An 11,456-nucleotide genomic window follows, 5' to 3' on the forward strand; every position below is an offset into this window, starting at 1 on the left:
ACTTGATAAAAATAACACATTTTTTCCCTTTCACTGTCAAATTCCCTAGAAGTCTTCTAAGTATGTGTCCCCTGTGCCAGTTAGCATTCTTCTAAGTCTCTTTGTTGTTTTAAACTAGATAATTTGACAATACCAGTGGCCCCACTGTCTCTCCTTTCATTATATAGGCTGGCCCCAGTTAGCAAAAAGAATCAACTGATTTTGGTTCCAATCTAGATCTTTTCCTTTTAAATGATCAAACTGCATAAAATCTAATTTAAGTAACCAAGAATAATGTATATGTGTTATACCATAGGCTTACCTTACGGGGAAAGGGAAAGAAATATCTTAATCCCAAATGAGTCTTTAATTAGCTGAACAGAAGGAGTATGGCTTGGGAACTGGGGAGAAGGGAGCAGGACAAATATTCCCATAGACCCTCCCTGGCCCCCCAGGACACCTCGTTGGGTAACAGGGTGGCCAGATCATGGGGGCATTTTTCTTACGTGTGGGGCTTTTCCTTGACATGGGCTTTTTGCCTCCTGATGCATCGTGAAACGCTCAGACTATATCAGATCACACATGGACATGCCCACATCTCCAAAAGAGCTTCTCACTGTAAACGTAGTGTTTATTTTCCTGGCCTCATGTCATCTTACTTTCTCTTCAAGTACATGAAATAGGACACATCTGCTCTGAGGACTTGCTGACACTTGAATGAAAAGAACTTTGGTTATGAGTTGGTGGCTTTTTATTTCTATTTCCATATATTCCTTAACTTGAATATCTCAAATTCACTTTGGAAGTGAGATTCACATCCTACTTTCTGCCGGAGAAAAATCCATAAATTAGCACAGGCTAGGAATCTGGCCCTGACGATGAAGGCAGGGCAGAGACAAGTCCAGCACAGGTCTCTGATTCACTCGTGATTTTCCCTCCTTTGTGTGGCCAACGTCAAATTGTTTTCCATTGTATTGACACATTATGTGTATGCTCTTCATGCTCAGACCAGAGCAACATATCCCTTCTTTTCCTTCCTCCAACTTACACACACACACCTTAATTTTATTCCCCAGTGCAACTCAACTGAATCTGGAGATGATTTGTTACAGAACAAGAATTCTTTCCTAGTTCATTGCTCATGGAGGCAAGACCCAGGCATCACCTCCCAGGTGATACCACAGGTGGCCAAGACTGAGAACACTGGCCTAGATTTCTATCTATTGAGACCCCTGCCTGCAATACTATCATTATTTCCTTCCCCATCTCCCACACACTCCTGCTTTTTTAGGTTCCCACCTCTTCTACATTCCCTAGAATTCCTGGGGAGCATCTCACAGATGCTCCAGCTAAAGTGTGGACTGCTACTCTGGCCATCATTTGCACAGCCTTTGCCTCCTACCCAGCTGTCAATGTCCAGGCCGCATCTCTGGTGCTGCATGTTAGGCTGAACCCCACTCAGCTCAGCGCTGGATCTGGACCAGAGCAGGAAACTAAGTTCCCAACCTCAAAGTTCTGCTCCTGTACTAGGTGCTCCCAGCAGAGGCCCTAATGGACCTCCGGGAACAGTGGGCCAGCTGTCTGTGTGTGCAAAATAGGCCTTTGGGTTCAAAGTGTTCACCGGCCCCTGGAGCAGTTCAGTTGTGTGTTTTAAGCGACCACACTGGTCACCAGACACATCGCTCCCCTCTAATCTTTAGGTTCCGTTGCAGAGTCTGCTCCTTGTGCCAGATTCCACCTGAAGCAAGTATGAAAAAGAGCCTCCTCTGGGGTCTCCCGTCACCCTGTGGTGCACCTGCAGCCACAGTGCCTGACTCAGCAGGCGTGCCCACGGACACTGGAACCTCCTCAGCAGAACTCATCCCCATGCTGTTTCTCAAGTCCCAAAGTCCCCAGGCAGCTCACCTGCTTTCTCCTTGAAGTCTTCCCAAGTTTGCTTGTTGTGATGCCCATAGTTGAAAGAGGGAGAACCTGGGAGAAGTAGGGTGCTCTGTCTTGGCTAAAACCAGAAGTCTGATCTGTATTTGATTTTCAAGAGAAATAAGTAGATAACAGGTGTGTTGATACCAACAACTAATCCATACAGCAACTTTTCAGGTTGTTACAATTTTAGTTTAGCTCAACATTCTACATCTATCATTTACATTAGCCATCATATGTGATAATAATTTGTCTTCAAAATGAGAATATTCTGTAAATAACTTTTGAAGCATCGGAGAAAATTAAATTATCTTCTCTGTAGTTTTGTGTGGGTGTATTTAGATGAGTTTAATTCTCCAGACAACAGTTGTTGTTTTCCATTTAAACAGAAACCCAACACATAACCAATTTGGGTAAAAGAAATTTTATTGCACATGGAAATCTGGTAGCAGAGTTAGATTATTGACCAAAAATGGAAACAGTTTTTAAATTAGCACAGCTGGTGAAAGAGATCCAAAGAGCAGGTGGGATGCAATGTCTTCCTTCAAGCTTGTGGAGGTTATTAGGAAGAAATCTCCATTGGGTAAGCAAGACAAACACATGCTGGGTTTTCAGCAAGAAGATGTTAAATTAGACTGTTTTCTCCCTTTCCTAGATTTATAAAATTCATACATGCTTCTGGAAAAATCTTCAAACAATACATAAAGATAAAATGGAAAAGATTGCTTCCCTTTTTGCCCTCCAACCCTTTCCTTTCCACACGGACAGTTTAGTGTTTGGTTAGAAACCGTTTTCAACCAAGGTTTCTATGTACAGGTGAACTTGAAACTTCTCAGTCCCTTGGAGTAAGTAGGGGAGAGTTCTCTCTCAGGTCTCTTCTAGCTTTCAATTCATGAAGAATAAGATGTGGCTACCCTTGAAAACACACACACATGCACACATACGCACATGTTTCACACACTTTTCATTTGAAAAGACCGCATCAGTGGCGCCTGCAGTAGCTTGCTTATTTCTCACTTTATTCAGCCTCAGAGTCATTTCCTCAGCAGGACAGCATGTGGCATGCAGTGGGCATTCAGTGACTATCTGTTGAACAAATTGTAATTATCCCAAAAGGGAACAATATACCTGTGTTTGTTCATCATTGAAAAAATGTGGTTAGGGTAGAAAATAAATATAGCACAATACACTAAGGCTTACTAATTATTTCCCCAGTTTTTTCTTATCTTTGATGCCTCTCTGACCCTCAGTAGTCCAGTCCACTCTCTCAAGTTCATTGACACAGGTATGCACACTTGCTGTGAGTTGGGGATGGGAGGGAACCCACGAATCAGGTAACTCTTCTGGCTCAGCTCCAAATCCATAGGCCATGAAGCCTTGCCCAAGTGCCCTAATGAGAAGGGCTGTCTCTCTTTTTCACCCCCAGCCTTTGTTGAATACCTCTGTTATGCTGCTCATCACAGATCTTTGTGGTGATGATCAGATTTGTGTACAACTAATGTAGTGTAAGCATCTTCTTGGTGTGCCAGCACTGTCTCATTTGTTCTAATATTCCTTACTCTACCTGGTACAATGTTTTGACCAGAGAAGGCATTTAACTCATAAGCAATTAGATAGAGAGATTGAGTGAACCACACCTTGATTTCAAGGGAATCCCATCTAGCTACAAAATTATTTTTCCCTTGTTCATGTCTACAGCTACACAATGAGCACCACTATTTTTATTTTATTTAGTTAGAAAATAATGCTTTTTCAAATAAAAAGAGTTTATTCACCTGAAATATTTGGCTAATTGATTTGCAAAATGATAAATGAAGGGCATGTTTGAGTTTCCCCATAGGTGAAAGCAAGCCTGAATCTCCCAGGGCAATTATTTGAAGCCTTCCATTCAAAATCTGTCACTGAGACCTGGATGTCTTCTTAGTTGATGCCAAGAATTTAAATAATGCTTACAGAGACAAGGGGATAAAAGGTACTTTATTGGAAATGTCACACACTCTAACAATAGGCTACTGTGTTTTCCTAGCATCCTCGTACATGCAGTATATTCCTACATATTACAATCTCAGTGTGGTGACATTATGAAATGTTTTCTAGACCTTCTACACCCCAAAATATCAGAGAAAACTAAGAGCATCTATCATTCTTAGCTCCTCCCAACACCAGCTTTATGGTTTTTTAGACCTTGTCTACCTGATTGTGACTGAATCAGAAGCTTTGTGCAGGTATATCTGTCCCTTCATCTACCCATGTGACTGCTCTATAACATACAGGAAATAGAAACAATAAATCTTCTACTCATGACTCATTCTCTCATATTCACACAAACATGTTCCAGGTGAGAAAGTAGGCAGCTCAACATTTAACTTTTCCTATTTATAGTCAGAATAAAGGCTAGTTTCCAGATAGATCAAAGGAAACTCTGAGTATATACAGTTATAAGTTATAGAACCATGTTTTAGGGTTTGATATTTAGGCCTGAGGTGTAGGTACTTTCAAAACACTAGAGCTGTTCTAATAAACAAGGCTTCCTGTTTCCTGGACCAGTGTTGCCCTCTCCATTACCATTTTGGGGCCCACACCCCTGAGTTGGACATCATGAGCACAGCTTGTCTAAGGTTTTCCATTGCCTGGTGTGAAAGCAAAGACTCAGTCCTTGTACTAGTATCAGTATGTATTTCTGGTTTAGCATTTTCAGTTTCCTATTCAAGTAGAAACTCATGGGAAAGGTGGAAGGGTTGTAGGTCACCCCCACCATTACCACCCTATCCCCACTCACCACTTTGGGCTAGTAGCTTAGTAGTCCTTGGGTGGTCACCAGAAATGACTGACTGTACCAGACTCATCTTAGTTTAGGGTTCTAGGGCTTCCTTGCTGCACCCTTAGGAATAGGGCTCTGAATTCTCCTGTCATTGGACAGAAGACACAAAAAGAAGATGGCTATATCCGTTGGTGGAGAGATGAGCCTAGCATGAATCTTTTGTGGCAGTTATAAATATTGAGCTATAATATTAAACAACAACTGGAATCTTTCCCTGGAAAACTGAATATTTAAATAGAATGTGCAAAGGGGTTAACTGAACAGAGGACCGCTCTTTTGTTCATCCTATATAATAAAGAGGTAATATGCAAATTGACCCTCACACCCTCATAAGATGGCTGCCTATGACCAAGCCGGCAGGGGGGTTAGTAAAGGATGACCAAATGACTGAACAAGCAGGCTGTGTGGGGAGACCAGGCTGGCAGGGGGGTTAGTGAGGGAGACCAAACGACTGAACAGCAGGCTGTGTGGGGTGACCAGGCCGGTGGGGGGCCATAGGGGGCTACCAGGCCAGCAGGGGGGGCAATAAGAGGCGACCAGGCTGGGGGGGGGGGGCAGTTGGGGGGACCAGGCTGGCAGGGGAGGCAGTTGGAGGCAATTAGGTCAGCAGGGGGGGGGCAGTGAGGGGCAACCAGGCTGGCAGGCAGGTGAGCTATTAGGAGCCAGCGGTCCAAGGATTGTGAGAGGGATGTCCGACTGCTGGTAAACGGCAGTCGGACATCCCCTAAGGGGTCCCAGATTGGAGAGGGTGGAGGCTGGGCTGAGGGGACCCCACCCTGTGCACAAATTTTGTGCACCAGGCCTCTAGTCTGTAAAGAATGTTCTCACCTGAGGTCTGTCCAGTTCCTGCAGGTATTTCTCTGGTGAGATAATACTTTACTCTGTTGCATCCTTTGGGTCATGCTCAAGATTAGTTTTTGATCCTTTTTCAAAGCCACATCACGGTTTAGTGGCTGCCCTTATTCTCTTTTCTGTTCTTCAACGCTGGCTCTTCTCTTTGCAGTGCCCAGAGCACCCAGACCTACTCATGTGTGTGCATGCCGATGTTTCAGCTTGAGAAGGTGTTTCAGTTGTTTTTATTTTGGAGGCATAATTTCTGTTTCCTTCCCCTGAGTAACACAGGTGACTGGCTTTTGGCAAAGCCTTTATTTTTATTATTTTTTAATTTATGAAATTAAATTGGAGGCTGTGATGGTAAGATAAATTGGTTCTTTGTAGTCCTCACCAAGAGGAGTTGCTAATATGTTTCCCAAAACAACTGCTTTCAGACTCACCACATGAAGAAAAGGCTTCAGTAATATACTTACATGGCTTAGTTTTATGTTATTGATAGAACCCTGTTTTTAGACTGCTGTTTTGAAAGAGTTCAACAGCTGAGTTGGAAACTAACACCCATCCTCTAAAATATATAAGTGAGATATGGATGGTATAATTCCTAGGGCCGAGCCTGCTCCCATTTTGGCATTCTTTGGGTCCAGCTGTTGACTAGAGATAATTTAGATTATAATAGTAAAATCAAGAAATGCTTTTAATGCAAATTCCTTGCATTGCATGCCTCTCTGAAGAACAAGTGTACATTCTTGCAAATTACCAGAATAGGAAGCTATTTTTCTTGTCTCTACCCAGCAGCTGTAAGTAGCTATGGAAGCCAAGACCTCATAAATTTTATATCACATTTAGTTTTATTTTAGGGAGGTTAAAATATAGGGCTTTAAAAACTCAACCAGACATGTCATTTTCTTTGTGATTTCCTGTTTAGTGTTTCCTAGTTTACCTCAATAAGCACATATTATTTTTATGATGGGGAAAATGTTATTTTAGATTACCAGTTATATTTACCATGATGTTAAAAGGGAAATCAAAATATATGATACTTTGTAGGCAATGGGTATTTTCACTAAGCAATATATGCTTGCATTGGGATGGGAGAAACCTACAGACACATTCACCTATACAGTGATCAGTCCAATTCCAAATATTTCCTCCATTGTCTCCAAAGTGCATTCTTATTTATCCATCCATTTAACCATCCATCCACCCTTCCATCCTTTATCTTGTCCCACAAAATGATATATAGCAGCTTGCAAAGACAGATAAATAAAAGTTAAAAATGGAAGAAATAGAAAAATGAAAAATAGAGGTAAGTCTACTAGTATAAAGTAAATCCTATATAATAAAGAGCTAATATGCTAATTAGACCAAACAGCCAAACAACCATCCAGATGACATTCCAGACAACCTTCCAGATGAAGCTGGGGCTGTGAGGGCCCTGTGAGGGGCTGTGAGGGGCTGTGAGGGCCCTGTGAGGGGCTGCGAGGGGCTATGAGGGCCGGCCGAGGCGGCCAGGGCTGCAAGGACTGAGCCCCTTGCACGAATTTTGTGCACCAGGTCTCTAGTCAATGTATAATCATGTTAACAATTGGGCACACCCGTGGTTTAGGATTTTTCTTAGCCACTACCAAAAGGAAAACCTGCTTGGTTACTAAATTTAGGACCCACAAGAGCAAAGAAACCCAGTCCCTCAGTAAAAGTGCTACTGCTCTTGGTTCTAGAGCCAAATAGGAACCGTTTCCAAGAGGCTCAATAAGAAGACCAGGCCCTTTGATGAATTTCCGAGACAGCATCCTTGCAATAGAGGCAGGGGCACCTCTGATAGAGATGGCACATTTCTCACACAGCTGAGGGCATCATATCCGAGAGCAGCCCTGTAAACTGGCATGGGCTCTGCAGATCCAGCAGCTGGTGGTCAGTCAGTCCAGCTTCCCCTAGAAAGCTTCCCCTGGAGGGTCTCAGGATAGTGCATGGCCCCTCTGGGTGCTCAGTGAAGGTGAGTGATGAGTGTCACTGCCACTGTTGTTCTGTCAGATGTGTGCCTGCTCTTCAATGGCGAAGAGACGAGCTCCACATTATGAGGCCCCTGAGCAAGCAGGAGCGCCTCTGAGCTCACAGCTCTCACTTCCTCCGCAGGCCCTCCCGCGCTTGTGGGAGCACGAAACAGGGTCAGGCTTAGGTTGGGCAATGACACATCTGGGCTCTCAAAGGCAGGCTTGTTGCAGGTAACACTTGAGAAACTGAAACTCCATAAATAGAGTTAGTTACTGCCTGGGTGGGGAGCAAGCCAGCTCTGAGCTCAGAGGAATACCTTCCAAGCAGAAACCTGTGAGCTTCAGCACTTCATTCTGCAAGGACTGACTCCTTTTAAGGAATGAAAAAGGCTTTAGAAACCCTTTGTGATTTTCCGGGACCAGCACTGGGATGGAAGAAAGGGAAAATTCAGCTTTTAGATCATCAGGCCCCCGTGACTCCAAGACCCAAAGGGATCTCCCTTCTTCGTTCTGCTCCCAAGGCCCCCTATCACCTGCCTTGTCCTCCTTCTCTAAATCTTATCAAAGGGTCCATCATGCCGGTCCTATCCTATCGCGTCAGAAGGCAGGGACTGCCAAGATGTGCCAAGAACAGAGCCCATTTGGAGTTGAAACACCCTCCCCCTGGTAGATCCCTGGGGTGGCTGCATGTGAAACATGGGCAAGCAGGCGGCAGGCTAGGCCTGCGTGGCATTGAATTCTGAGCACCAGGATGTGTGGGGCCTACATCCCTCACAGCCACGTCACTTTCTTCTTTTAATGAAAACTGAAACCCAGCTCCAGCCGGAGGGCAGTGGGAGCGAACAAATGTGTGGGGAAGAAAATAGATTTAGGAAGGCTGGCTCCTCCCCACCCCCACTGTCTGGTCTAGAAAGAGCCTCCGCTCCCTCCCAGCCCTGGAACGCAGGGGCTGCAGGAGGAGGCAGGGCGAGCTTGTGAGGAGGAATTAAGTCTGTTTCTGTCTTCTCTGTGAATACCGCGACACCTCCGAGGAGGAACAGCTGAGATAAGTGGCTACTAATCCCCCAGTGCGCGAGGAAGCCGGGCCTCCCTTCCAGGTCCCAGCAGATGGTGGAAGAAACAGGCTTCCCTCGAGGCAAGGGCAACAGGAACTGTCCCGCCTTCTGTTCCTTCGGCTTGCCCTGCACGTCTCCCTCCTGGCCTGTCCCTGCCCAGAGGGCCTCGCTGGCCCTCAGGAGCCCTGGGGACACGCCCTGGCTTTGCCATCCCGCCGGGATGCTCAAGGTCAGCCAAGCTGGACTCGGGCCAGCACTGGCAGCTTGGGCAGCGTTCAGCAAAGCTCCGAGGGCTGGGAGGAGCAGCCAGGCAGTGCTGCCACATTTCTCTAGCTCCGTGAACCACCTGGGGAAGAGGGGTGGTGACTTATTTAAAATGCTGATTCAATGTCCCAGGGTGAAACACAGGAGTTTGAGTTTCTATGAGGCAGCCCAGGCAATTTGGCTGCAAATGGTTCTAGCGTTCCACCGTGAGGACTGCAGAACAAGTGGACTGGAGGGCATTTAGAGGAGAACAGGGTACAAAGTCAGGTGCCTGGATTTGAATTATCACTCTTCCAGGATATAAACCAGTGTTGTTGTTGTTTTGTGTGTGTGTGTGTGTGTGTGTGTGTGTGTGTGTGTGGCGGTGGGGGTGGGGGGGAGGAGTGTTTCAAATTGCAGGACATAACCATTTCTGGGTTTTGAAATCACTTTAGTTACTAGTCAAATCAAAAAGTGAAATGGGGAGATTGGTTGCACAGTAGTGTAAATGTCTTGAGCACCACTGAATTGTACAATTTAAAATGGTTAACATGGTAAATTTTATGTTATGTGTATTTTGCCACAATTTTAAACAAGGGAATATCAATGCACCACAGAGGAGAAAGTCATATTTATGGACTTAAGTAGGCATGACAGAAGCCAATCTCCATTTTCAAATTAAATGGATCCCTGGAAAACCGTGTCAAATGAAAATCCGTCACTGAATTGTACTTTCCCACTGACTTACATTTTAAAATATATGAAATAGGGGTCAGAATTTTAAAATGTGGAAATTGAGCAGTATTACAATGAACAAATATCAAACCATCACAGATCTTCAAGGGAAAAAAATGTTCTTTCTGATCACAAATACAATGCATATAAACAATACATTTTGCCCTAACCGGTGTGGCTCAGTGGATAGAGCGTCGGCCTGCGGACTGAAAGGTCCCTGGTTCGATTCCGGTCAAGGGCATGTACCTTGGTTGCGGGCAAATCCCCAGTAGGGGGTGTGCAGGAGGCGGCTGATCAATGTTTCTCTCTCATCGATGTTTCTCTCTCATCGATGTTTCTGACTCTCTGTCTCTCTCCCTTCCTCTCTGTAAAAAAATCAATAAAATATATTTAAAAAATAACAATACATTTTGTCCTAACTAGGAAAACATGAAATTGTTTTAAAAACATTTTAATGGTGAAAATTGTTTCATGAAACTGGCCTCAGTGTTCCACTGATCTGCAGGCGCCCCCTACCCTCCCCCGCCCCCCCACCAGGGCAGACTGGCCCGCAGGTGGTGGGCTGGAATTGGCCTCCTGAGCCCGGAAGTATTTGCAAAGGACTCAGGTCAATAACCATGGTGTTCGGGGATGAGCCTGACTTTCCAGGAGCTCCCTTTGCCCATATGACTGTGAAAGTGGGACTCTGCCATCAGCCACTCCCAAGTAGAAACTGTCTTTCACACAAATGTTTGTGAACTTCAGTCCTACTCTACTTTTAAAACCATGAAGGAAGGCTTTCTTTTGGATGGCTCTCTCTTTTCAGGACTGCCCGGTGATCCCCCCTTTCCTTCCCAGCAGGTACCATAACTGCCCCTGCCTTTCCTGTAATTGCCCTGCAGTATGTTCTATAGTGGCTCTGTCTTATCCCTGCATCCCTGTGACAGCACAGTTATTGTCTCATAAATTTTCGCTGAATCAATTGATAAATAAAATGGACCCACTTCTTCAAAAGTAAGAGCTACGGCTACCTCCGAAAGTATCACTGTGACTGAACTGTAATGGTTACAATTTGCTTTTATCATCTATGTGTGTTTTTTTTCCATGTATCTCTAATTATTACAATAATTAATAACCCTTGCCACAAAAGAGTTATTGTGTCCTTTTTCAGAGAGGAAAATCGGAGTTCAGAAAAGTGAATGGACTTGTCCGAGAACAAGTAAAAGTGTAATAAGTGATAGAGGCAGGATTTGAACCCAGGACTGTGTGGCTGTATCACCATTTCTCCTTTTTCTTTCTTTCTTTCTTTTTTTTTTCCCTACATCTGCCTGAGCCTGGGCAGCTCTGCTGTTTGCATCCTGTCATGTTCATTGTAAAAAGCCTACTGTGCGGGAGATCCCAGCCAGGCCCCTCCATCACCCAGCTGCCACCACACTTTCTTCTCCAGACTAACCCAAACATGGTTGGGGAGCTCAGGGGGAGGGCCCAGCATTCCCCAGTCGGGAGGAGTATCTAATCAGAGGCCTTCTCAGCATATCTCTCCAAGACCACTCCAGAGGTGGATGCCTGTGTCCAGTTTTCTATTTTTAGCTGGTGTGAACAGGAGGAAAAACACAAGCATTAAAAATCAAAGTGCCAGTCAAGAACTGAGACGACAGGGCACCCCAGGGCAAATTGGCAATCTGTGTCCTTCTCATGTCTCTCGGATCGCATGCCCCTCTCCCTGCTTCCTGTCATCTTCCTGTTCCCTGCTCTAAAGTCCCAAGATCCTTCAAAATCTGTTTCCATGAAAGAGCTGATATCAGTCATTTCTCTCAATGCTTCTCACACTTTAATGTACATGCAAGTCAACTGGGCATCTGGCTAACATGCGGACTCTCCTTTAATAGTTCCAGGGTG

This window comes from Plecotus auritus (genome assembly GCF_963455305.1).
Source record: "Plecotus auritus genome assembly, chromosome: 1".
In the NCBI taxonomy this organism is placed as follows: domain Eukaryota; kingdom Metazoa; phylum Chordata; class Mammalia; order Chiroptera; family Vespertilionidae; genus Plecotus; species Plecotus auritus.